The sequence below is a fragment of the Coptis chinensis genome, chromosome 9 (genome assembly GCF_015680905.1).
Source record: "Coptis chinensis isolate HL-2020 chromosome 9, ASM1568090v1, whole genome shotgun sequence".
NCBI classification, from domain to species: domain Eukaryota; kingdom Viridiplantae; phylum Streptophyta; class Magnoliopsida; order Ranunculales; family Ranunculaceae; genus Coptis; species Coptis chinensis.
Genome location: NC_141464.1, coordinates 17,732,850 through 17,760,577, shown reverse-complemented (window position 1 = coordinate 17,760,577; position 27,728 = coordinate 17,732,850). Strand labels below are relative to the sequence as shown.

General features: G+C 39.3%; 1 long non-coding RNA gene across 8 annotated transcripts; it reads left to right on the top strand.

The window, feature by feature from the left end:
• The first annotated feature begins 186 nt into the window (after positions 1-186).
• Positions 187-20,437, top strand: LOC147475077 (uncharacterized). 8 transcript variants are annotated; one of them, XR_015207639.1, is made up of 6 exons: positions 187-820; positions 1,159-1,302; positions 1,373-1,576; positions 1,732-1,798; positions 1,911-2,039; positions 19,871-20,437. It is a non-coding gene; the product is annotated as an uncharacterized LOC147475077 (long non-coding RNA). The 8 variants fall into 8 exon arrangements; XR_015207638.1 differs by lacking the exon at positions 19,871-20,437 and adding an exon at positions 8,181-8,366; XR_015207641.1 differs by lacking the exon at positions 19,871-20,437 and adding an exon at positions 8,181-8,366 and having other exon boundaries at positions 191-820; positions 1,159-1,298; positions 1,384-1,576.
• The last annotated feature ends 7,291 nt before the right edge of the window (positions 20,438-27,728 follow it).

Sequence of the window (27,728 nt, the reverse complement as noted above, 5' to 3'; positions counted from 1 at the left end):
GTGAGCTTAACGGGCTTCTTATAAGCTTCTCATTAACTTCTAATTGTGATGTAAGGCTCTGTTCATGTTTATTATGAGTAAATCTATCTTTTATCTGTTAGGTGCGTAAGTGTCGTTTGTCATGTTATTTTTATTTTTGGATAAAAGGATGTAAAGACTATACAAATGTGAGAGAGAATCTCACTTTCATGGTGCAACCAGTTATACACTGGAGGACCTGACATCTCACTAGTTCTAAAGCCCGTTCTAAAAAACTCCTTTAATAAAGATGCGGCCCTATGACGACCCAAATACAAGCTCCCAACTAACTATTTGCATTCAAATTGGAAATCGGACACTAGTCGGTGAGGAACTATATTATTGATAAAAGAAGGTGAGCTCAACGGGCTTCTTGTAAGCTTCTCATTAACTTCCTAAAGTGAGTAGTTGAGGGCTATGTGTCGATGATATGTTGAGTATGACCTCAGTGCTCCAAGATGAGATATGCCCAAGGTGTTGAGTGGTTAAGCCTATAATATTGACCCATGATAATTGATTAGATCTTGGTCTTTTAGCGCATGACTTTCAGTAGCCTGTACCGTGATCTGGTTTATAGCTCTGGACTATGGATTTGTGTACGAGTTGGGTCTCCTGAGTACTGGACAAAGATATATGCTTAGAATCGTCTTAAGAACCTTGGTAAAGGTGTCACTGATTACCAATTTAACCAGAACCAAATTGGAGCAGAATTTGATGATGGTCCTGGTCTTATTAGTTTAGGAATCTTGGATGTGAGAGTGAGAACTGAAACTGAAAGTGCATGTTAGTGATTGCTCTTGTTGTGAGTAGTCGCCAAACCCACTTTTACTTTCCACCTTGTTTCTAGAATTTTATTTAATCTGTCTCATACATAATAAAGCAACTGGTAATTTTCCATCTTGAGATCTAAATGATTAGAATTGTGCCTCTTTTTCTTCTTCTTTTTAGTCAAGTTTTGTTTGTATTTTAAATTTGATTCACTGATAATTCTATTTGCTTCTAGTTATGACCTCTGCTGAAGATTAGGTGAATGAATTAGTGGTCCACAGTTTATTTTTGTTTTCTTCCCTTACAGTTGTGATATGAGTTTTACAGTTCCATCCTTCTAGTGTTTTCTTTATGGAAATCTTGCTCCTGCAGACTCGGATAACAAGGTTAACGGAAAGTGGAGAAGTTGCTTTGGATGCTGATGTGCGTGCTGGAAACACATTACACAGGCCAACTGATGCTACTGGGATTTTTGAGATCGAGCAGATGTTGAAAGGCAAAACTCTCTCTGGGCAAGTAGTACTGCGTCATTATGCGTTTCTTCTCTTTTTTATTGAACACTTCTGTTGACTATGATGTTCTTAAGATTTTATGCAGAGATAACCTTAAGCGCTTGACTGAGATATTAAAGTCAAGGATTGTTGTTCAGTCTGATGCCGATGACTGTGTGCTTAGAAATCTGGATACTACCTGAGGCGCAGAAGCTATTGATGCTTCATTGAGCCAGAAAAATAGACCTGATGATGCTAAAAAAGCAGGAGAAATTCCAAAACTCTTTCCTCAATCAACTGTAAGTAAGGCCTCACTCATGGTACAATGTTCCATACCTAGCGCTTCTTCTGCATGTCCACTTGCCCTGTCTGTTTATACATGTCAAACCTGATACTTAGAAGCATTTGTTCTTGTTATTTTTCTTATGATTATTTTGTTTTCCTGATTTTGTAGTCACTAGATCTAGTTGACGCTTCACCAAGATATTGCAAGAGCTTACATGTGTACTCGAACATCAGAGGTAGGTGTTGCTTCCCAAAGTAGAGAGGAATCAACTCCCCTACCTACTAATGCATTTCTATTGAAGAAATCTATTCCGGAACTTACCCTGAAGTCATCAATATGTTGACCAGGTGCTATGGTTCAGCAAAGTAATTCTTATTTAACACCAAAAACTGATGGAGGCAGAGTTGGGCTTCAAATTTCCATCCAAGTGTCCAACTCCTTATTCTAGAGATGTTCATTCAAGATGTACTTTTAAGGTATGGTGAGTTTTATTCATGCCATTTTGGTCATTAAACGGAAGTCACACCTTGTGCAATCTTACATACTCATGCTTAATTATGCGGCCAATTGGAAGGTGGTTGTGGCAGATCTTGGAGTCCATCTCCACTGAGTTTGTTAGTTATTTAGATTTCCTGTTAGGTAGACCCTTTTTATGGCATAGAAAAAGTTACAATTGAAACAACATTTACTCTCTCCGCATAATGTTTATGTTGGAGTTATCCCTCACATGAGGAGAAAAAAGAGTTAAGCCTGCATGGAGAAGTCTGAGCGTGCACGCGCTCCTATCAGTTTTGCTCAAGGCGCGACCCGCGCCCATGCCTTGGATGACCTCCAGTGTTTTAAGGGCACCGCGCACTCGACTTGGTCTTGCCCAAGGCGCGCCCCGCGCCCATGCCTATTTTTATCAGGATTTCTATTTTTGCGAAACCGCGAGTTTGCAATATAAAGTTTGGGTTTTTGGCAAAATCTAACACAGGCTGAGACACGAAAATACACAACACATAGAGAGGAAACTCAATCTTGAAAGCAATCAAGATTGAGAGATAATCTTTACAGATAAACTACCCTGTAAAGAGAGAGGAGTGATCTAGTAAGGTGAGAGACTGAAAGGAGTGATTGTAATCTTTTTTCCCACTTTATAAAAGGACTAGCTCTTGTGGAAGTAGGCACCATTGGCCGAACCACGGTATGTCTTTGTGTTGTGGTATGTTTTTTCTGCTTTACATTATTATCTGTTGTTAATAGTTGTTTAGCGAGTTGGGCATGTTAGTTTGGTTGTAGGAAATATTGAGATTGTTGTCTGGAGTTGTTATTGATCCTAGTACAAGTTATCTGTGTAGTGGGGAATCGATTGATATTGGTATAAACCCCAACAAGTGGTATTAGAACCTTGGTTAGATTAGCTTAGGGTATTATCAATCTTGGTCGGAAGGTGTTTGACAAAACTCCTAAGAGAAGATTTGAGTTTAAATAATTTGTAGAGATGGACCATTCCGTGAACACTCGCATGACGAGTCTGAATAGGAAGAACTACACCATTTGGAAAGCCAAGATGGAAGACTTATTTTATTGCAAGGACTTAACACAATCCATTGAGAATGGAGGAGAAAGACCGGAATCGGTTGCTGCGGCTGAGTGGAGCAACATTGACAAAAAAACAATTTGGTACATTCGATAGTGTCTTTCACCATGTATCCCAAGAGACTACAGCTTTTGACTTGTGGAAGAAACTCGAAGACCTCTATGAGAGAAAGTCGGGCGGAAACAAAGTACTGCTCGTTAAGAAGTTTGTCAACACGAAGTACCAAGAAGGTTCTTCAATGTCTAAGCATCTTAACGAAGTATAGAATACTATCAATCAGATGCATTTGATGAAGATTAATTTGGGAGACGAAGTTGAGGCTTTGTTTCTATTAGGCTCTCTACCAGAAAGTTGGAAGACATTAGCAGTTTCTCTACACGGAGCGCCCAAAGATGGAATCGTTTCCATGGAGATGGCTACCACATCTTTGTTGAATAAGGAGACTAGAAGGAGTTTAAAAAACAGCTCCTCTCACTCAGAGATCCTTGTCACAGATAAACAGGGGAGAGGTAGAAGCAGAAAACCATCTCGTTCTAAAGGTGATGACAGAAGTAAATCTAGGAGTGAAGCTATAACTCCTAAGGCAGAGAGGCAATGTTACTATTGTGCCACCAAGGGCCACTTCGGTATGAGTCGCGAACAATCGAAGAGGGATGAGAAGAATAACTGCGGTACATGAAGACATGGTGCGAGGAACGAAAAGCAATGCGCAGAGATCTTACCGCGACTAGTCGGCGATCTAGTGGGAATTGTGGTCGATGTGGTGTGTCTTTGTCTTAGTACCTCATGCCAGGATACATAGTGGGTGATAGATACAGGAGCATCCTATCACATCACACCGCACAGGGAATTCTTCACTACATATAGCTGTGGTGAATATGGTGAAGTGAAAATGGGTAATAATGGCGTCTCGAAGATTATAAGCATTGGTGATGTTCATTTAGAAACCAATGTCGGCTACACCTTGACACTCAAGGATGTAAGACATGTTTCGACATTAATAAGCCTAATTTAAATTTTGGGAAGTTAGATGACGATGGCTTTGTAAACTCGTTTAGTAACGGGGTATGGAAACTAAGCAGAGGTTCCATTGTAGTAGCTAGAAGGAAGAAAATTTGCTCTTTTTACAAAACACAGGCTAGTTTGTGTAAAACGTAGTGAACGCGGACAAAGAAGCTTCCTCCTAACCGCGTGGCACAAAGAGAGACTGTGTCATATGGGCAAAAAAAGGATGGAAGTTCTTGCTAAGCAAAAGGCCTTGCCAGACATCAAAGGTACATATTTAAATAGATGTACTCACTGTTTGGTAGGAAAGTAACACAGGGTGTGTTTCCAAAGATTCTCGTCTCACAGAAAGGACAAATGTCCTTGAACTAGTGCACATAGACTTATGTGGTCTTATAAAAGTGAGGTCCTACGGGGGAGCTTTATACTTCGTGACCTTCATTGATGATGCGTCAAGAAAGGTACGGGCATACAGTCTGAAGACCAAGGATGAAGTACTTGGCGTGTTTGAGAAATTTCATAGCATGGTGGAAAGAGAGACAGGGAAGTTGTTGAAGTGTATTTGCTCAGATAATGGAGGTGAGTACATTGGGCCGTTTGAAGAGTATTGCCAGAGTCCTGGGATTCGTCATGAGAAAATCGTTTCCAAGACACCGCAACAGAATGGAATAGCAGAGAGAATGAACCGTACCATTGTAGAGAGGATGAGATGTATGATGTCTCACTTTAAGCTACCTAGAACCTACTAGGTAGAAGCAATGCGTATAGCCGTGCATGTGATCAACCTATTGCCGTCAAAGCCTCTGAATAGTGACTATCCAGAGAGAGTATGGTCATGCAGAGATGTTGATTATGGATACTTGAGGGTATTTGGGTGCAGGGCATTTGTGCATATTCCGAAAGATGAGAGATTTAAGCTTGATGACAAAGCCAAGCAATGCATTTTTCTGGGTTATGGGGATGAGAAGTTTGGCTACAAACTCTATGATCCGATTAACAAGAAGTTAATCCGAAGTCGAGATGTTATGTTCTTGGAAGACCAAACTATAGCAGACTTTGAGGAGGGTGAGAAGCTATATGCTTTCACTAATGATCTTGTTGATTCAGAACCAGAAGTTCCTACTGTGGAACGTCCAGAAGGCATTGAGAATGCAGAGAACCATGAGTTTGAAGCTCAAGATGAGAATCATATTGCTCATGATGGGATAGAACCTATTGTTATAGAATATGCAGATGAAGTGCATGAACCACCACCTGAGCAAGCAGAAGTGCATCATTCTAAGGCACCAGCAAATGAGGCAAGTAAGTCCGACAAAGAAAGACAAATTTCAACTAGGTATCCTCCACATACGTACATTCTACTATCAGATGGTGGAGAACCTATATACTATCAGGAGTTATTTGAAGGTACAGACAAAGAGAAGTGGTTGAAGGTCATGCATGATGAGATGGATTCTTTGCATAAGAATCACACTTATGAGTTAGTTGAGAAACCAAAAGGAAGAAAAATTCTCAAGAATAAGTGGATTTATAAAGTCAAGCATGAGGAGAACAATCCACACCCAAAGCATAAAGCTCGCCTTGTAGTGAAGAGATTTGGTCAAAGGAAAGGTATTGACTTTGATGAGATTTTCTCTCCTGTAGTGAAGATGACTTCTATTCGGGTGGTATTGGGTATGACCACAAGTATGAACCTAGAGGTTGAGCATCTAGATGTTAAGACAGCTTTTCTTCATGGAGACCTTAAAGAAGATGTCTACATGGACCAGCCAGAGGGGTTTGAGGTCAAAGGCAAGGAGCACCTAGTATGCAAGCTGATAAAAAGCTTATATGGGTTGAAGCAGGCACCGAGACAGTGGTACATAAAGTTTGATTCCTTTATGGCGAAGCAAGAATACAAGAAGTCTACTTTCGATCATTATGTGTTTGTTCAGAAATTTTCAGATGGGGATTTTATAGTGCTCTTGCTGTATGTGGATGATATGTTGATAGTTGGCCTAAACATTAATAAGATATCCAAACAGAAGAGAGACTTGAGTAAGTCCTTTAAAATGAAGAATTTGGGTCAAGCAAAGCAAATACTTGGGATGCGGATCACTCGTGATGGAAAGAGTGGGAAGTTGTGGCTTTCTCAAGAAAGCTATATTGAGAAAGTGTTGAAGAGATTCAACATGGATAAAGCGAAGCCAGTCAGTTGTCCGCTTGGTGGCCAGTTTTGCATAATCAAAGAGATGTGTCCAAAGAGTGAGCATGGGCAGAGTCAAATGGAAAAGATTCCTTATGCATCCGCAGTGGGCATCTTGATGTATGCAATGGTATGTACAAGACCGGATATTGCTTTCGCCATTGGTGTTGTAAGCCGATTTCTATCAAATCCGGGGAAGGAGCATTGGGAAGGTGTTAAGTGGATATTGAGATATCTCAAGGGCACTTCCAAATCGTGTTTGTGTTTTGGTGGCAGTAAGCCCTTACTTGAAAGCTACACTGATACAGATATAGCAGGTGATGTTGATTCGATGAAGTCTACCTCCGGTTATCTGGTTACTTTTGTAGGGGGAGCAGTTTCTTGACAATCTAAGTTGCAAAAGTGTGTTGCCCTCTCCACTTCGGCCGAAAGTATATTGCAGCCAATCGAAAGTGTTGCAAAGAGATGTTATGGATGAAGAGGTTCTTCGACAAACTAGGACTAAAGTAGACACAGTTTGTAGTTCTATGTGACAGTCAGAGCGCCATCCATTTGAGCAAGAATCCGAATTTTCATTCTAGATCCAAGCACATACATGCTGTTATTATCGATGAGAGAAGTACTTCGAAGACAAGCATTTGTGTATCGAAAAGATCTATACCGACAAGAACGGCCTGGGATATGATGACCAAAGTCTTACCGAAAGATAAGTTTGATATTTCTTTGTGATAATGCGTAGGAATGGTAGAGACTCCTCCGTTGATTTGGAAATTGCATGGAGGTATCCCTCTCACCGCTCGAGAGGGGAGATTGTTGGAGTTATCCCTCACATAATGAGAAAAGGAGTTCAAAGATGCATGGAGAAGCCCGCGCGCAAGACGCTATCTATCTTTGCTCAGCGGCGAGCGCCATTATGCCTCGACGACCTCTAGTGTTTTAAGGGCGTCGCGCGCTCGACTTGGCCTTGCCCATGGCGCGCGCTCGACTTGGCCTTGTCTATTTTCGTCAGGATTTCTATTTTTGCGAAACCGCGAGTTTGCAATATAAGGTTTGGGTTTTTGGTAAAACCTAACACATGCTGAGACACGAAAATACACAGCACACAGAGAAGAAAGCCAATCTTGAAAGCAATCAAGATTGAGAGATAACATTTACAGATAAACAACTATGTAAAAAGAGATGAGTGATCTAGTAAGGTGAGAGACTGAAAAGAGTGATTGTAATCTTTCTTCCCACTTTATAAAAAGATTAGCTCTTGTAGAAGTAAACAACATTGGCCGAACCACAGTATATTTTTGTATTGTGGTATGTTTTTTCTGCTTTACATTATTATTTGTTGTTTAGCGAGTTGTGCATGTTAGTTTGGTTGTAGGGAATATTGAGATTGTTGTCTGGAATTGTTATTGATCCTAGTACAAGTTATTTGTGTAGTGGGGAATCGATTGGTATTGGTATAAACCCCAACAATTTATATTTTTTTTTCTGAAAAACTAAGGTCACCCAACTTTGAAATTCATGTTTGACCCTATAGTGCTTACCAAAAATATCTATGTACTACTTGTGAATGAAAAGTTTTCGGGTTTTGGTATTTGTAATTTGAAATAACAGACAAGGGCAACAAGATTGAGAATTTGGGACATATTAAAATTATGTCATTTTCTCATGCAATTTGAAATTAAGATGATAATTGTGAAGGATAGATATATGTAATCGTAATATATCCTTCACAATAATATTGTTTTTATTTACTTATTTATATTTGGCCTCCTCCAAATGTTGTTCCACTACCTTTCCGCTCGATGCAACGTGCAAATCATGAGAAATACTATCTCGAGCCATTTACAGGTGGGGAATTCTAAATGGCCACAAATGCTTACTGAAGATGTGGCTGCGATCAGAAGGTTGGGAAGGAAAATGAGTAACAGCTCCAATATGCGAAAGGAACGAGTTATAGGGTATTTTGATCGTATTGATGGAAATATGGTATTCAATTGGTTATTTTGTTCTCAGATAAAGCCTATGTGAACAGTATAGATCCTGTCCAGTCACTGATGCTGCAAGTTTTTTTTACAAAATTGGACCCCCCTCAGGCTAAGTCCAATGGTGCGGCAAAACACCAAATATCACGGAAATTTTGATCCAATGGTGCGTCAAAACGCTAACCCGCCAACGCTATCGGTATAAATTTACTTATATATAGCGTCAGTTTTAACGGGATAGCGTCAAGTCTACACGCCACTCAAAATGGCGGGTAAAAGAAATCTAAACCACACGCCTTTGGGAATGGCGGCTAGAGAGAAAAAAAAAAAAAAAAAAATCTTTTTTTAATTTTTTTTTCCCAACACGCCTGTGAGAATGGCGGTTGGAGAGTCTCAAAAAAAAAAAAAAATCCTACCCGCCATAGGCACTGGCGGTTGAGAGTCTTAATTTTTTTTTTTTTAAAAAAAAAAAAAAATCCTACCCGCCATTGGCACTGGCGGTTGAGAGTCCTAAAAAAAAAAATTTTTTTTTTTCCACCTGTAGGAATGGCGGTTGAAAAGTCCAAAAAAAAAAAACCATTGGATTGGGAAACGCTAAGCCGCTAACTGTATACACTATGCTATTGTGGTTTGGCGGGATGGCGCACCAAACCATTGGACTTAGCCTCAAAGGCAAAGAAATATCAGAAATAAAATCTGAAAAAACTCGTGTAAACTAGAATCTTTATTCACTTGCGATTTTCACTTCAACTTTTAACGGGTTACTGAAACAGCTGATTTTCGACAGCTTAGATAGGGTAAAACTTGTAATGACTTTCGAGCAGGAATTTTCCATTGAGATCCCCTGAAGAGGTAGCTGATAAATTCACTTGCTGTGCTGATGTAGCCAAGTACTTTACATCTGAAGCCGAGTCAAGATTACTGATAAATCCTGATGTTGTGCTTACATCGATTTGTTTGTAATTTTTGTAGATCTCCTTATATATATATATAATGCAAGGACTTGTGGACAAATCTAGCTTGATGTTACTGTCAAATTAGGCTTATACGTAAGAGTTAAAGGTATTTTGTCAGCTGCTAAAATTCGAGTTAATATTAGTGTGTGTTGGAATTTTGTTTTTCTCACTCTATAATTGTGGGAAAGTGAACATGAGATATGCTCTAGCAAGTGTTTCTTTACCATCCTCATTTTTTTTTGGTAACTCTTTACCATCCTCAGTCATACAGCCATTAAGGGGTTAAGGAATTAATAACCTTCATTCCTTTGCGAAACACTAGAAGTATCTAGGGACTAGATATTATGGGGTCGGTTGCACAGGAGCAAAAACTGGAATTAGGGATGGTAGCCAAATTATCTAGAAAAATAACGATCATACAAAATAATTGCCGCTGATCTCCGGAAGAAAAGAAATCTAATGCATTTTGAGTAGAGAAAGATTTATTTTGCATTTCTAGTGGATCAATAGACTATTATTAGAATGAAAATGATACCTTTTGTTTTTAAGAGAAGTGAAAAAGGAAAAAGAAAGAAGAGAAAAGAGGATCATTAGTTCATTACAAGTGTAGTGTAAAATTACAAATGTTAAGGATTAAGATTGTAAATCGAACTTGTGAGGATGATCGCCACTTGTCTGCTAGTTGCACTAGTAAAGTCGTGCCACATGAATCCATAACTGGTTTCAATCTTGCTGTAGATATTGACTACATAGTACTCCTTGAAAACAATTCAAAATAGCAAAAGTGCTCAGCTATTTTCGTTCTTGTCTTGAGTGAATACATGGGATCATGACCCAGGGATTGTTACCTAGGAGTGTTTTTGCTTCTCAAAACAGGTTCATGGATGGGGGGACCATGATTTTGTGTTGGAGAATGTTTTTCTTCCCTAGCCCCTAAAACATGTAAGGTACATACATCATTAACATAATATAATGTTGCCTTGGAAAATGAGGGCAGGACTTTGTGTTCGTGCTGTTCCTATTGCTTTTGAAATTTGAACCGGTAAGTCACATACTTTCACAAATGCTGATAAACAAAGGTCTTCTTTCGTGCTATTTCATATTTAGATTTTATGTTATTTTTAAAAGAGAGGTGAGGGACAGAGGGAGCTACTAGGTTCAGATTGCTTCGAGGTGAAAATAGATAAAATTTAGGATCACGTTGTTGTGATAGATGTTCACTTGCCAATTGTCAATTTTAAACCCACATCTTTCCTTACTGCTTTACTATATCACTTTCCAGCTTCTCAAAGGTCATAAATAAAGTTTCATGGAAATCATAATCTTATGTTGTGTTTGATTGAACGGTCCCCACGCGTATACACTATTGGTTCAGATTTCTATGGGAGTGCGGTACGATATATATGCAAATAGTTAAGATGAGCAGGAAAGTGGTGTCTCCTTCCTCTGGTGACGGCAACCACAAAGAAGTTCTCTTTCAGGATTTGTATGAGGTTGTATAAGCTGTTGGGGTTTAAACACTAATACCAATCGATTCTTCACTACACAGATAATTTTTATTTGAACAATAACAACTCCAATCAACAATCTAAATATTTCCTACAACCAAACTAACATGCCCAACTCGCTAAACGACTATTAACAACAGATAATAATGTAAAGCAGTAAAAGCAGACCACAACACAAAGATATATCGTGGTTTGACCAATGGTGTCTACTTCTACAAGAACTTGTCCTTTTATAAAGTGGGAAGGAAGATTACAATCATTCCTTGCACTCTCTCACCTTACTAGATCACTCTTCTCTCTTTACAGGATTATATCTCTGTAAAGGTTATCTCTCAATCTTGATTGCTTTCAAGATTGGGTTTTCTCTCTGTGTGTTGTGTATTTTCGTGTCTCAGCATGTATTAGATTTTGCCAAAAATCCCAACCTTTATTGCAAACTCGCGGTCCACAAAAAAATTGAATTCTCCGAAAATAGGCATGAGTGCGGGTCGTGCCTTGGGCAAGGCCAAGTCGCTACCGAGAATCTTGGAGGTCGATTAAGGCATGGGCAGGTCGCGCTTTAAAGCCTATTATTCGAAGCGTGGTCGCCTTCTTCGCAGACGCAAATAGAACTCCTTTTCTCCTCATGTGAGGGATAACTCTAACAATCTCTCCCTCCCGAACAGTGAGGGGGGATACCTCTATGCAATTTCTAAATCAACAAGAGGAGTCTGCTACCATCCCGGCAGTAGCACAGCAAATATCAAACTTACCTTTCAGTAAGACTTTGGTCATCATATCCGACCCGTTCTTATCGGTATGGATCTTCTTGATACACAAATGCTTGTCTTCGAGTACTTCTCTAATCCAATGATAATGCACAAATGCACATGTATGTGCTTGGATCTAGAATGAAAACTCGGATTCTTGCTCAAATGGATGGCACTCTAACTATCATATAGAATTACAAACTGTTTCTGCTTTAGCCCTAGTTCGTCGAAAAACCTCTTCATCCATAGCATCTCTTTGCAACACTCAGTGGCTGCAATATACTCGACTTCTATAGTGGAGAGGGCAACACACTTTTGCAACTTAGATTGCCAAAAACTTCTCCCCCTGCAAAAGTAATCAGATAACCGGAGGTGGACTTTATCGAGTCAACATCACCTGCCATGTCTACATCAGTGTAGCCTTCAAGTAAGAGCTTACTTCCACCAAAACACAAACACGATTTGGAAGTGCCCTTGAGATATCTCAATATCCACTAAACACCTTCCCAATGTTCCTTCCCCGGATTTGACATAAATCGCCTTACAACACCAACGGCGAAAGCAATATCCGGTCTTGTACACACTATTGTATACATCAAGCTGCCCACTGTGGATGCATAAGGAATCTTTTCCATCTGACTCTGCTCATGCTTACCTTTTGGAGACATCTCTTTGGTCATGCGGAATTGGCCACCAAGCGGACAACTGACTGGCTTCGCTTAATCCATGTTGAATCTCTTCAACACCTTTTCAATGTAGCTTTCTTGAGAAAGCCACAACTTTCCACTCTTTCTATCACGAGTGATCCGCATCCCAAATATCTGTTTTGTTTGACCCAAATCCTTCATCTCAAAGGACTTACTCAAGTCTCTCTTCAGCATGAATATCTTGTTGATGTTTGGGCAAACTATCAAAATATCATCCACATACAGCAAAAGCACTATGCAATCCCTGTCTCAAAATCTCTGAACTAACACATAATGATCGGAAGCAGACTTATTGTATCCTTACTTCACCATAAAAGAATCAAACTTTATGTACCACTGTCTCGGTGCTTGTTTCAACCCATACAAACTCTTTATCAGCTTGCATATTAGGTGCTCCTTGCTTTTGACCTCAAACCCCTCTGGCTGGTCCATGTAGACATCTTCTTCAAGGTCTCCATGAAGAAAAGTTGTCTTAACATCTAGCTGCTCAACCTCTAGGTTCATACTTGCGGTCATACCCAATACCACCCGGATAGAAGTTATCTTTACTACAGGAGAGAAAATCTCATAAAGTCAATCCCTTTCCTTTGACCGAATTTCTTCACAACAAGGCGAGCTTTGTGCCTTGGGTGTGAATTGTTCTCCTTATGCTTGACTTTGTAAATCTACTTATTCTTGAAAACTTTTCTTCTTGTCGGTTTCTCAACTAACTCATAAGTATGATTCTTATGCAAAGAATCTATCTCATCATGCATGGCCTTCAGCCACTTCTCTTTGTTTGTACCTTCAAGAGCCTCTTGATAGTACATCGGTTCTCCACCATCTGATAGTAGAACGTACGTATGTGGTGGATACCTAGTTGAAGCTAGTCTCTCTCTATCTGACTTTCTTGCCCCATCTGCTGGTGCCTCAGGAGGATACACTTTTGCTTGCTCTAGTGGTGGTTCATGCACTTTATCTGCATTTTCAATACTAATAGGTTCTATCCCATCATGAGCAATAGGATTCTCATCATGAGCTTCAAATTCAAGGTTCTCTGCATTCTCAATGCCTTCTGCCCGTTCCACGGTAGGAACTTCTGGTTCTGAATCAACAAGATCATTGGTGAAAGCCTGTAGCTTATCACCCTCCTCAAAGTCTGCTATGTTTGGTCTTCTAATAACACAATATCTCGACTTCGGATTACCTTCTTGTTAATCGGATCATAGAGTTTGTAACCAAACTTTTCATCTCCATAACCCAGAAAAATGCATTGTTTGGTTTTGTCATCAAGTTTGGATCTCTCATCCTTTGGAATATGCACAAATGCCCTACACCCAAATACCCTCAAGTATCCATAATTAACATCTCTGCCTGACCATACTCTCTCTGAATAGTCACTATTCAGAGGCTTTGACGGCGATAGGTTGATCACATGCACGGCTGTACGCATTGCTTCTACCTAGTAGGTTCTAGGTAGCTTAGAGTGAAACATCATGCATCTCATCCTCTCTATAATGGTACCGTTAATTCTCTCTGCTATTCCATTCTGTTGCGGTGTCTTGGGAACGGTCTGCTCATGACGAATCCCATGACTCTAGCAATACCCTTCAAACGGCCCATTGTAATCACCTCCATTATCTGAGTGAATACACTTCAACAACTTTCCTGTCTCTTTTTCCACCATGCTATGGAATTTCTCAAACACGCCAAGTACTTCATCATTGGTCTGCAGACTATATGTCCATACCTTTCTTGACGCATCATCAATGAAGGCCACGAAGTATAAAGTTCCCCCATGGGACTTTACTTTTATAGGACCACATAAGTTTGTGGAACTAGTTCAAGGACATTGTCCTTTCTGTGAGATGGGAATCTTTAAAAAGACACCATGTGTTGCTTTCCTACCAAACAGTGAGTATATCTATTTAAATGTGTACCTTTGATGTCTGGCAAGGCCTTTTGCTTAGCAAGAACTTTCATCCCTTTTTCGCTCATATGACACAGTCTCTTGTGCCACAGTTTGGAGGAAGCTTCTTCTTCTGCCGCATTCACTTCTGCTTTACACAAACTGGCCTGTGTTTTGTAAAGAAAGCAAGTTTTCTTTCCTCTAGCTGCTACAATGGAACCTCTGCTCAGTTTCCATACCCCGTTACCAAACGAGTTTACAAAGCCATCGTCATCTAACTTCCTAGCCGAAATTAGGCTTAGCCGAATGTCAAGGACATGTCTTACATCCTTGAGTGTCAAAGTGTAGCCGACATTGGTTTCTACATGAACATCTCCAATGCCTATAATCTTCGAGACGCCACTGTTACACATCCTCACTTCATCATATTCACCACAGCTATAGGTAGTGAAGAATCCCCTGTGCGGTGTGACGTGATAGGATGCTCCTGTATCTATCACCCACTCAGATCCTCCGCCTAAGGTACTAAGGCAAAGACATACCCACCGACATGATTCCCACTAGGTAGGTCGCCGACTAGTGTGGTAGTATCTCTGCTGTGTTTCCGTTCCTCTCCGCACCATGTCTTCATGTACCACGGTTATTCTTCTCATCCCTCTCTTGATTGTTCTCAGATTCATATCTGAAGTGACCCTTGGTGGCACAATAGTAACATTGCCTCTCTGCCTTAGGAGTTCTATCTTCACCCCTAGATTTACTTCTGTCATCACCTCTAAAACGAGATGGTTTTCTGTTTCTACCTCTCCCTTGTTTCTCTGTGACAAGGATCTCTGAGTGAGAGGAGCTGCCTTCTAGTCTCTTCATTCAACATAGACGTAGTAGCCATCTCCATGGAAACGATTCCATCCTTGGCTGCTCCGTGTAGAGAAACTGCTAATGTCTCACAACTTTCGGGTAGAGAGCCTAATAGGAACAAAGCTTCAACTTCGTCTCCCAAATTAATCTTCATCAAATGCATCTGATTGATGGTATTTTGTACTTCGTTAAGATGCTCAGACATTGAAGAACCTTCTTGGTACTTCGTGTTGACAAACTTCTTAACGACCAGCAGTTTGTTTCCGCCCGACTTCCTCTCATAGAAGTCTTCGAGTTTCTTCAAAAAGTTAAAAGCTGTAGTCTCTTGGGATACATGGTGAAAGACACTGTCGTCAATCCACTGTCGAATGTACCAAATTGTTTTTCTGTCAAGCTTGCTCCACTCAGCCGCAGCAACCAATTTCGGTCTTTCTCCTCTATTCTCAATGGGTTGTGCCAAGTCCTTGCAATAAAGCAAGTCTTCCATCTTGGCTTTCCAAATAGTGTAGTTCTTCCTATTCAGACTCGTCTTGCGAGTGTTCATGGAATTGTCCATCTCTACAAGTTATTTAAACTCAAATCTTCTCTCAGAAATTTTGTCAAACACCTTCCGACCAAGATTTGGATAACACCCTAGGCGAATCTAACCAAAGCTCTGATACCACTTCTTGGGGTTTAAACACCAATCCCAATCGATTCCCCACTACACAGATAACTTGTATTTGAACAATAACAACTCCAATCAACAATCTAAATATTCCCTACAACCAAACTATCATGCCCAATTCGCTAAACAACTATTAACAACATATAATAATGTAAAACAGTAAAAGCAAACCACAATACAAAGATATACCGTAGTTTGGCCAATGGTGCCTACTTCGACAAGAGCTTGTCATTTTATAAAGTGGGAAGAAATATTACAATCACTCCTTGCAGTCTCTCACCTTACTAGATCACTCCTCTCTATTTACAGGGTTGTATATCTGTAAAGGTTATCTCTCAATCTTGATTGCTTTCAAGATTGGGTTTCCTCTAGAGGCCGTGTATTTTAGGTGTCTCAAGATGTGTTAGGTTTTGCCAAAAACCCCAACCTTTATTTTGCAAACTTGCGGTCCACAAAAAAATAGAATTCTCCGAAAATAGGCATGAGCGCGGGTCGTGCCTTGGGCAAGGCCAAGTCGAAGCACCGGTCGGGTCGAGAGTACTTGGAGGAGGACCAAGGCATGGAGCGGTGGCGCCGCAAGGCAAGCCTATTCTCCCGGTAAGGTAGGCGCTCGGGCTTCTGTACATAAACAGAACTCCTTTTCTCCTCATGTGAGGGATAACTCCAACATAAGCTTCCCAGATAAGACAATCTAGGTTTCGATTGTCTGACTCTAGGGCGGATCCAAAATTGCCACTCATGAGGGGGGCTGTTGCTAACACACTACTAACATTTTTTTGGGTGAATTATACACAATTATAACTATAATTTTTTTTTTCGATGCAAAAGTTGGAGGGCTACAACCCTAGCCCCCCTGTATGACTCCATGCTTAAAAGCAGGGCCGGAGGGTAGGCAGCATTGGTAGCCGCCTAAGGCCCCCACATAATTAACCAATGTAAAATCCCTAAGATGACCTACAATACATACTAGGCCCAGAGGGAATCGAAATTGGCCTAGAGCTATGAAAATTTAAGGTTATCAGCATGGGAGCACCGCGTTCTGACGGTAGAAGAGCCATAAAATTAATTATTGGTCTAAATTAAATCTGCATAATGATTTTCTTCTAGACTTTTTTGGGTTTTACTAGCCCCGATTTAAGAGTTGGCCTACGCCCCATAATCTCAGGGCCGGCCCAGCGTAAAAGTATGATCTTAGAGGGTGACGAGGCTCCTCCCTGGCGTTGTTGTATTAGTACTGAAATGGTGATCAGTCAAGTGAGTATGATTAATCATGTTTGTAGCCATCAAATCAAATTAGACAACAAACTATTTAGCTTTACTTTGTAATTTGTTGGATTTTGGCCCCACGCCCCACCTTGTAATGTATTCGTCTGCAAATGGACATTAGGATTCTGGTATTTCTATTAGATGATCCTTAGGGTAAGAATACATTGTTGTGGAAGCATCAATGTTACTGATATACAGGTGAGAGACTGCCTGATAGGTTAACTTGTATTGAAGAAAAAAATATACAATTTGTTAATCAGAAGGGGCTTGCGCAATTTGTGGCGCACATGACCTCAAAATCCTTTGTATAATTTATTTTCGATGGGTTTGGACGTAGGCGGGTTCAACTCGCCCAGGAATCCATGGCCATCATTGCAAAAAAAAATCAATTCGGCTATTTCGATGGGGATAAATGCTAGCTAGCTTACCAACCACTGCGCCACATACGCTGTTGGATGTGCGCATTCTAATATTCTGTCCAATTTGTCATTGGTTTTCTTGTGTTTGTTTGCTAGGAAAAGGAAAAAAGTGATCTCCTTACCCTATATCAGTAGTAAACTAATACAAGGAATTGAACTTGAAATGACAGTATAAAAAAAAGGATCTTTTAGTTAACCCTAAAAAAAAAAAAAGTTCCAGAATGATGATGAGAATTGAGAAGTTGCTTTAGATAATCTTTCGCAAAGCTTAACTTTAATACCTTGTCCTGCTAGTTGTATTATACAATCGAAGGAGAGGAGTATGGTGTATTTGCCTTTATACTTTGTTAAATATTTTGAAAGTAGGCCACGGAAAAAATGCTTTGGAATCCTAAGAAGTGAAGAGAGTATGGTCATTGAAAAAGAAGAAACTTCACAGCACTGGAACACTAAAAAAATCAGGATCTTTTAGTATTACTCCCTACTAGATGAGTCAATTAGGATTTACCCCAACTAGATGGGGAAATTAGGGTCTTCCTCCTTAATTTCTCCATCTAGTTGAGGGAAATCCTAATTGGCTTATCTAGTAGGGGGTAATACTAGTTAACCCAAAAAATTATTTAAAGAAGCTAAAACCACATATGTACTGTGTTGAGCCCTAACCCTTGCTTACTATTGTAACAAGATCCTCTATTGGGACAAAAAACAACATAAACAGTAAACAACAGTCGACCAGTAGGAACATAAATTTATGCTTTAATCTCTAACCTTGAACATTTTATGGAGCCCATTGAAATGTCAATCTCAAACAAGTTATCTTCTTCATTCATCTCATTTAACTCTGCCAAGAGCTCCGTAAGACCTTCTTGCTGGAAAATTGATTCTGGGAAACTTGGCTGCCACTTAAACTTGGTTTCATCTTTTGGACATATATAGTGCCCCTCTGGGAGCGCAATTTCAATAAGACTATCATCATCGGATATAGAATCATCAGAGCAAGTAAGAAGTCCACCCATATTGCTTCCGGATTGCCAATAACCATCAGAATCTTCACTTGTTGATGAAAGATCTATGCTTTCATTTTCTGAGGATAAATCAATGGATCTACTGATATAGTCATGAATCTTACTAGCATCATCTTGTTGAGATAACTTATCTGCTGTAACTTCCTTCTCCTTTGGTTTTTGCTGCTCACCAAGCTCTTCCACTACTGAAGTATTCAGGCTAGAACTAATATTCTCACATTTTACTCCTGGTTTTAGCTTAGTGAATGCCGCAAAGATAGCAAGAAAACAAAGGAGGATTGAAGTGAGCAAACAAGTGAAGGAGACAGCAAAGATTAGAAAAAGAGCAACAACTGTACCATGTACCCAGTAGTGTGTACCAAGACTGAAGAAAGTAGAACACATTTGACATATAGCTGTTTTTTTCATGCTTTAAGTCTTTAACACCCTTAATAGATCGATCTAGTTTCACCTAGCAACAGAGCTCGGAGACAAGTGCAAGAAAGATAGTAATATAATCTTCAGTGTAGCGTACATAAAATGAACTGGCCTGGCTGGGAAGTTGGATGGGGTTTGAGGAGAAAACAAAGTTAATGGGAGAGCTAATGAGACTAGGCCGGCTTCAGATTCAGCTATAACTTATATACCATCTATCTCAAGAGAAACTCAAAAAGGAGTGATGGGGATTAAAGTTGAAAAAACTAAAACTAAAAACAAGAAGGATAGAAAAACTTAGTGGGCACCTGATATCTATTATAATCCCCTATTTTAAAAGATGGAAAATAAAAAACCTACAAACTTTCAGAGAGAAATATTGGTGTACATGAAGAAGAGAGTGTGGAAAGTCATTTAAAGCTGAATTTATAAGTTTAGTGCCAGGCTGGCTGGCTTGCAAAAAAGAGATGGCAGGTTTAGGCCAGAATAGTAAAACTGTAAAAGAAGGATTGGTTTAAAAATGAATGAATTTGCACTGAATGAAACTACGGAGCTGTTTCAGTGTTTCTCTAGCTCTTCGCGGTTCCCTTTGCTCCTAAAAGACCGGGTAGGTATTGTTATTTATTTACTGTTAACACCAATCAGGTTGGTTTTGCTCTGCAACTGATTCTCTTGAAACAACCGAAACCTGGTCTTTACTGTATTACTTCGAAACTTCAACGCTTGGAAATGAGGGAAGCCATGTGCAAACCTCTGAACTCACCACATGGCACTTTTTTCTTCTCTCTCTCTATACATATACATTTGCAGCTCCAAGAAAAGCACTATCTATATATCTGCCATTATGTTAAATCAATAAAATTAAATTTCCATGAAGAACATGAAAAGCTCTTGGCAAAGTCCACCAAGGGCCTCTTTCTCTATACACACTTGTTGGTTGCATCTTTTTGGAAGCTGTTTTAATTTTATGTTCTTTCTTCTTTGTCAAAAGTCAAAACACCCAAAATTTACACCACCCACTGAACAATTAATGCTTTTACAATGTCCAACTAATTCTTAACTCCAATGAGACCTATTAAAAGTGTACATGGTTCTTTTCCAGATAAAATGGAAACGCATCCTTTTCAGAGATTTTCGACTGCTACTGTCAGATACCTAGTTCAATTCCGAGTAAGATTGATCAACATAATTTCTAACTCAATTGTGGAAATGAACATCAGTGTATACTCATTTTTCTATATGTCAGAGTAACTCGTTTCTTACTAGTTACCATTACAGACACTACCGAAGGTTTTCCTTGGAAATATTACGTAAAAACAAAGGTTACTATTTAAGTATTTAACACAATTCCTTCCATCATCACCTCTGGATACGATTGCATAGTTTTGTAATGAGGAATCTGATGCAGTAGGGATTTTGTACCATCAATAAAATGGATTGAATAAAATACAGCAAATATTCCTTTTTGTCCTTGTAAATGTATGTTTTTTTTCTTAATTTGTAGATTAGGAAGATATTCCAGAATCATGGGAATATAGCTAGAACATTATTTAATGAAATTGTAATCTATATATCAAGTTTGCTTCTTTGCAAATCTTGACATAGTATCAGAGCCACGAGTTCTTTCATTCTACTGAATTTTAAATTTAATATATATTCATTGGTTGTTCTTCACCATCTTTTTCTACAGCACCGAAGTTGTGCTCTTCAACTTATACCGTTGCGTTTCCAGCGTGTAATGTTTTCTGAGCTGTTGTTTCACACTTTCACTACATTCTAACAGTAGTAACTGTTGTGCTCTGCCGTTGCCAGTAAAATTTCAACAGTTTTGGCGGTTAAATTAAATTTGTCACCATCGTGGTGTCGGTTTCCTACTTTCCTCAGACTTGTCACTGTTTTTTCGGTTAATGTTTTGGTGTGCACACCACATCACCGATCTATTCATTATTGTTGAAGTCGGTTGTCTTCCTCAACGCTCAAAGTTTGTCGTTGGAGTAATAATATGTATGGTACAGAGTACAGACCATAGCATAAAAGATTTGATCACATACAGTAACGTATTCAAATGCTTTACTAAAGTCTTAAACAACCAGGGTACTGATACACTCTGTCATCTCTTTTTAAAATTCTAGAAGTTGCTAATTGATTGTGGCATCTCACTCACAGCCACATCATTATTGGGTGTTATTTCGTCCTAACATCTCCAAGCATATATAGAGATATAGTTTTCTCATACTAATTTCTTTTGGGTCTTCACTTGCCCACCAAGTTCTCTTACCAACTTTTTAAAATTTAAACACTCTTGACAAGGTTGTGAGGGACATATATTGCCATCAATATATTTGCGATACGTGTCATTGCAATTAATCATATCTTGAGACTAATTTATTGGATCATTGCAATTGTTCATCTCAAGAGTCATGAGTTACCAAATGGTTACAAAATAAACATGAATGCATGCATAGAGCAATAATAATTATCAATGCAATACTAAATGTCATTAACCAATGGAGCACCAAAGGGAGAGATAATTCTATATATTTACTCTCCACTCTCTACCAAAGGGGGAGGATTCAATGCTTCTTCTCCACTCTCCATCTTCTCCGTTTGCCATCGATCATTCAATCATAGAATCCAAATAATGAACTGCGTTCGACTTGATTCGGTTAAATTCGAGAACCGATATCGTAGGCGATTCGATCCTTCGAACTCAATCACAACATCATTCTCCCCAAATTTCCTATACACGTAAGGTTCGCCCAATTAGAACATTTACATTGTCGCCGTCCGTGGGTCGAATTTCTTGGAAATTCAACTATTCAACTACTAAATTTTTAGTTCTTTCAATCAATATTTTAACTTCCAAGCCTACGAAATGTGGTGATAGTCGCTCCGAAGAGATCGATGAGGATCAGTCATCAAACAAAAGCTCACTCATGGAGTTAGCAGCTAGCTATCATATGAAAGATAAAGTTTTCCCATTATCTAACATGTATGATATACTATATATTTGCGTAACTGACCCATTATCCAAATGATCACATGGGTTATTGTTGGAAATAAGGTTGGATAGACGCTCACCAAGATAAGGATAAACCACTGAGTATAGGACTCTATCCTATCTGATATTAGATGAGTATATGACTCTATCCTATCTGATATTAGATGAGTATAGGACTATCCTATCGATATTAGATGAGTATATGACTCTATCCTATCTCGATATTAGATGAGTATAGGACTCTATCCTATCCAATATTGAGGAGGTGGGAACCTCTATAAATAGACCCCCACCTCTCACATATTAATCATCCGAACAACAAGAAAAGCTCTCTCTCCTTTAATGGCACCTCCAACATTTTCTAAAGTAGAAGCGGTAATTTGTGGAGATTCCATAGGTGGTATCCTCCCCTAGCCATTGTCGGGTTCTTGGTTCTTGGTTCGTGAAAAAGGTTGCTTCCGTTAAGTGGTTGGAACTTGACTCCAAAGAAAAAAAAGAAGAAGATCTTGAGTGTGCTAAGAACATCTTCTCCGTAGATCAAAGCTTGGAACTTCAAATTGAAAGTTGTGACCAAGGTACGATCTTCATTTCGGCTGCTTATTTTATGCATGTGGTATAACGTAATTGTATATATCGTAGGAATCATGCATGAGATATCGATAAAATCCTACATTGGCATCGAGCCGGTTTTCCATGGTTTGCATGCTTTTGTTTCAAGGGTTTTGATCTTGTGATCTACAATTTTTTGAAAAATCTGCGTTTTTTCAAAATCTTTTAATTAATTTTTAAATAATTAGGTTGTTTAAAATTAATTAGAGATTGCTTAATTTTTTGCAAAATAAATTATTTATGGGAAATAATTAGTGGAAAATTTTTTTTCTAGGAAATTTTTTTCTTAGAAATTTTTACATGGAAATTTATTTCCGAGATTATTTCTCTATAAATTTTAGGATTTTTTTTTCCACATGTATTTTTCCACAATTAAAAATTGACATTAGGATGTTTATTTTTACCATGCGAGAATTATTTGAACGGATTTTTACTATTGCATGTATATAAAATTGTTTGTTTTCTATCAACGGTCATATGAAAACTAAGGCACAATGCCTAAGTCACATAGACCAAACTTGTAGGAAAACCGAACCAAATCTTGGGAGACGATTTCCAAGAAACGCATGATCGCTAAGCAATATAGAGAACTTTCAAGAGTCTTGTCTTGAAATCGATAAGATAGAGACAGAGCCACCATCACCAAAATATACACCAAAGAGCCCCCGGTCCTATTCAGGATAGGAATGAGGCTCGACCACTTAAATCTCTCCTACATCGATTATGGGACGATGCTAAGGAACCAAATCCATATGATGTGTCATCGGGGTTTATTTTCCCACCTCACGGGAAACAAGGAAGTGGCTAGTAATTTTCAAATGGTCGATAGTATTTGTGGAGGATGAGGATGACTCCCGGGCACCCGTGACGCTTCTATGTTCATGGTTGACTAGCTCTGTTTAGTCCTACATTGTTTTTGAAAGATAGGAAACTATTTTTGTAGAAACAATTTTATGAAATGGAAATTTAAGTAGTAGATTTTTGCATATTCTATGTTATTGATAGTCAAATGCATTGATTTTATTTAATGGCTAGAATCATGCTAGTAGATTATCATGATCATCTCATATGTGAAAATGTGGATTACTTAGATTTAATTTAAGAGATGATTCTTATTAAGTAGTATCTTATTTTTGGAATTCAAACTTGATAGAATGGCACCCGATGGAAAATCCCCGTTTACGATGCTACCGAAAAGGACTTGTTAAACGATAAAATTACGAACTTTGGTCTAGGAAAGTTAGGCTAATTCGCGATAGGAAGGTCATTGATGTAATAACCGAGACAAGAGCGAAACTACCGCTAAAGGATTAACACAAGTTGCTTATACTCTTGTACTTAAAAAAGTACAATGAGTATACAAGCAAAGATAATGTTGCCCGAATTGCCATACTTGGCACCATGAGGAATGACTTCATGATGCGGTATGATGGCCTTGGATCGGCTAAAGAGCTATGGGAAGCGATAAAAGGGACCTTGGGGTAACGACTCTTGCACAGGTGAGGAGGCTACAAATGAGTTTTGACAAATTTATCAAGTCGCCCCATACCTCTATGACACAACATTGCGGTGATGAGAAACATGGTTGCCGAAGTTAGCCCAAGCGAGGAAAGGTCCTGTCAAATGAACAACAAATTCAAGCTGTCATTAGGTCTTTACCTAAAACTTGGGAACAATTTCGCCTCTTATCTTGACGATGACGACAAGATCACAAACTTTGCACAGGTGCAAAGGAAATGTGAGCTTGAGGAACAAAGGCTTCTCAATGAAAAGCCCCGTTGTTCAAACCTGAAGCAAATGTTGTCAACTCCAAAAGAGGAAGGCTCCTTGGAACAAGAAAAGTGGAAAAGGGAAAGGCAAGGAAAAGGCCAAGCCTAACCCACGACAAAAGAAACCTAGGGAAGTCGATAGACATGACTAGTATTGAATGCTTCCGTTGTCATCGGATGGGACACTATGCTGGGGCATGTCCTTCTCCGAGGTGAGTTTTACTTTAGAAATCATCAATGTGATAAATCTTGTCATGCCGTCCGATTCATCACAATATTGGATTGTAGATTCAAACGGTTGCATCACATAAGCGGGATAGGTCCCCGTTTGAAGATTTCGGAAACTTCCACAAGGAACTTTCGGAGAGTCCACATGGGAAACCAAAGTGTAGCTGATGTTTTGAGGCAATGTGCACTTGTAGGTTGGATTTTGCGAGTGGGAGATCCATCCTTATTGAAGAAGTACTCTTTGTACCCCTCAATTAGGAGAAATCTTTTATCAGTTTTGAAATTACTTCAAGAATCCTATGTGTTTAATTTTTCCTTAACTCGCTTTTGAGATATCTTTAAATAACAGTTTGATAGGTCATGCTTATTTAATGAATTCTTTTTATGACATTAAATAACAGTTTGAAGTTTTATGTCTAAAATGGTTGGTTGCCAATTGTGGCATGCTAGACTAGGACATATTGGACACAAACGAGGATAGACCGCTTAGCAAGGGGAGGGTTGTTAGGTAACTTAACTTCGTTAAAATGGAAACTGCGGAAAGTTGTCTTCTTTGGAAAAGCCACCAAGAAACCTTTTGGGAAAGCCCAAAGCGGCAACTTATCCTTTACAACTTATTCACTCGGACATTTGTGGACCAATGAATGTAATGACAAGGCATGGGGCTTTGTATTTCATTACCTTCACGGATGACTATACACGTTATGGGACCATGTACTTGATGTCTCACAAATCGGGCGCCTTTGGACTGTTTTAAAAGTACAAGAACCTAGTTGAGAATCAACTTGATAGGGACAATAAAGGCCTTAACCCGACATGAGGGCGTGAATATCTTTTCGATGAGTTTAAGGAACTGTGAAAATAAGGGTATAGCTAGACGACTAACTATTCCTTATACCCCCGTGAATGAGAATGGTGCCCTCGAGAAAAGGAATAGAACCTGCTGGACATGGTTAGATCTATGATGGCTCGGGCTAACTTGCCTATCTCATTTTGGGGTGATGCATTGTTAAGCGGCTAGCACATACTTAACCTAGTTCCTTCAAAAACTGTTGACAAAACACCCTATGAACTATGGATCGGTAGACAACCCGTTCTAAACTACCTTAGACCATGGGGGTGTCTTTGCCTTTGTCACTTCTCAAAATCGAGAATTTGGAAAGTTGAGTGCTCCGGAAAGAAGTGTATCTTTATAAGATACAATTGAGACTTCTAAGGGTATGTCTTCCTGGGGGAGGATACTCGAGGGCATGTCCGTAAATAGAAGCACGTAACGCCGATTCTTAGAGGATCAATACCCAATGAGGGGTGAGGTTGATAGGATATACAACTTTCTGAAGTTGATAACCTTATAGCTGGCGATGAACAAGGCGAAGATGAAACTTTCATCAACCCCGATTCTAGTAACAATGGCATTGGTCAAATGATTGATCAATCCCAACCTCGTAAGAGTGTTAGAGGCCATATCCCCAAACGCGTCGGTTTGAGATTGAAGGGGAGATAAATATGACCAATGCACTTACAGAAATATCGATGAACCTAAAACGCGTTCAAGGAGGCTATTTTCGGGTCCAATACAAGTAAGTGGATGGAAGCTATGAAGGAAGAATTGGAGTCGATGAAGAAAAACAAAGTATGGGACTTAGTTGATCTACCTCCAAAGCGGGGAGATCTATTGGGAACAAGTGGGTTCTCAAGATCAAGAAAAACGCGGAAGGGAACATAGACAAATTCAAAGCTAGGCTTGTTGCAAAAAGGTTACACCCAAAAAGAAGGAATAGACTATGAGTACACCTTCTCACCATTAGTGAGATTTGCCTCCATCGTCTCCTCTTGTCAATGGTTGCCCATTTAGATTTAGAGCTTTACCGGATGGATGTCAAAACCTTTTCTCAATGGAGAATTACAAGAGGAAATCTATATGGATCAACCCATTTGGTTTTCAATCAAGGGTCAGGGAACACAAAGTGTGTAAAACCGAAGCAGATCCATATATGGTTTAAAAACAGGCCTATATAGACGGTGGAATCTGAGATTCCATGAAGCAATGCTTCAAGACAAATTCGAAATGGTAAATGAGGACCATTGCGTATATGTCAAGACATCTAAAAATGGTTTTGTGATTCTATCTCTATATGTGGATGACATTTTGTTAGTAGGTAACAATAAGGTATTGATAAATTCCACTAAGGAGTGGTTGTCATTAAACTTCGAAATGAAGGACATGGGTGAAGCTAGTTATGTCTTAGGAGTTAAAATAACTTCGTGATCGCCCAAACGCTTGTTATCTTTGTCTCGGGGAGACATATATCAAGAAGGTTTTGGAAAGATTCAACATGGTGATTGTAAGCAAGTGGATCTCCCAAGAAGTCTAGAAGAGTTTTTGAGTTCTAAAATGTCTCCCAAGAATCCCATCAAACTCGGGCTATGAAAAATGTACCATACTCAAGCCAAATGAAAAGCCTTATGTATGCAATGTGTACAAGGCCGGACATCCGCTATGCAGTTGGGTTAGTATCAAGGTTCCAAACAAATCCACGGGGTCGCATTAATGGAAGAAGGTCAAGAAGATAATGTGGTATCTAAAAGGCACCGTGGACTACTCACTTGTCTACCAAGGGAAAGATCTTAAGTCGATTGGGTACTCGATGCCGACCGGGCTGGAGACCTTGATGAGAGGAAGTCAACTTCGGGATATACCTACATAATGAATGGAGGTGCTATATCCCTGGAGCAAAGAAAAGCAAACTTCCATAGCACTTTCAACTATGGAAGTATATATATTGCATGTTGCTCTGCTACATGTGAGGTCAGTGGTGGCTCGACGATTCATCAAACACTTGTCGGTGTTCTCAAGAGTCTTGAACCGGTTCACATCCGGATCGACAAAGATGGCTGCTCTTGCATATGCTAAAGATCCAAAGTACCATGGAAGAACCAAGCATATAGAGTTAAAATACCACTCACGCACGACAAAATGATAAAGAAGAAAGTGGTTCTACAACATATATCCACCGATCGGATGATGGTTGCGGATCCACTGACCAAACCTATTCCAAAGGAACTCTTTCTTGCACATGTAAAAAACGCTTGGGTTAAAGAGGATGTGATTATGTTAAGAACACTTTGATGGTTTAATGAATAAAAGTGCATTCTTTCCGGATCGATTGCATTCTCATTATAATCGTTTATCATCTCATATGTATGTCGGTAGGGTTATTTGGTTCACTCACATGAACAGTCACTTCCATTTTAAAACAGATGGGAGTTTAGCTTGACAAGTCACTAAACCTTATAGGAAGGGTGGACCTAGTGCCGAGTCACCCCCTTCTTATAATTGGATAAGAAGAAAC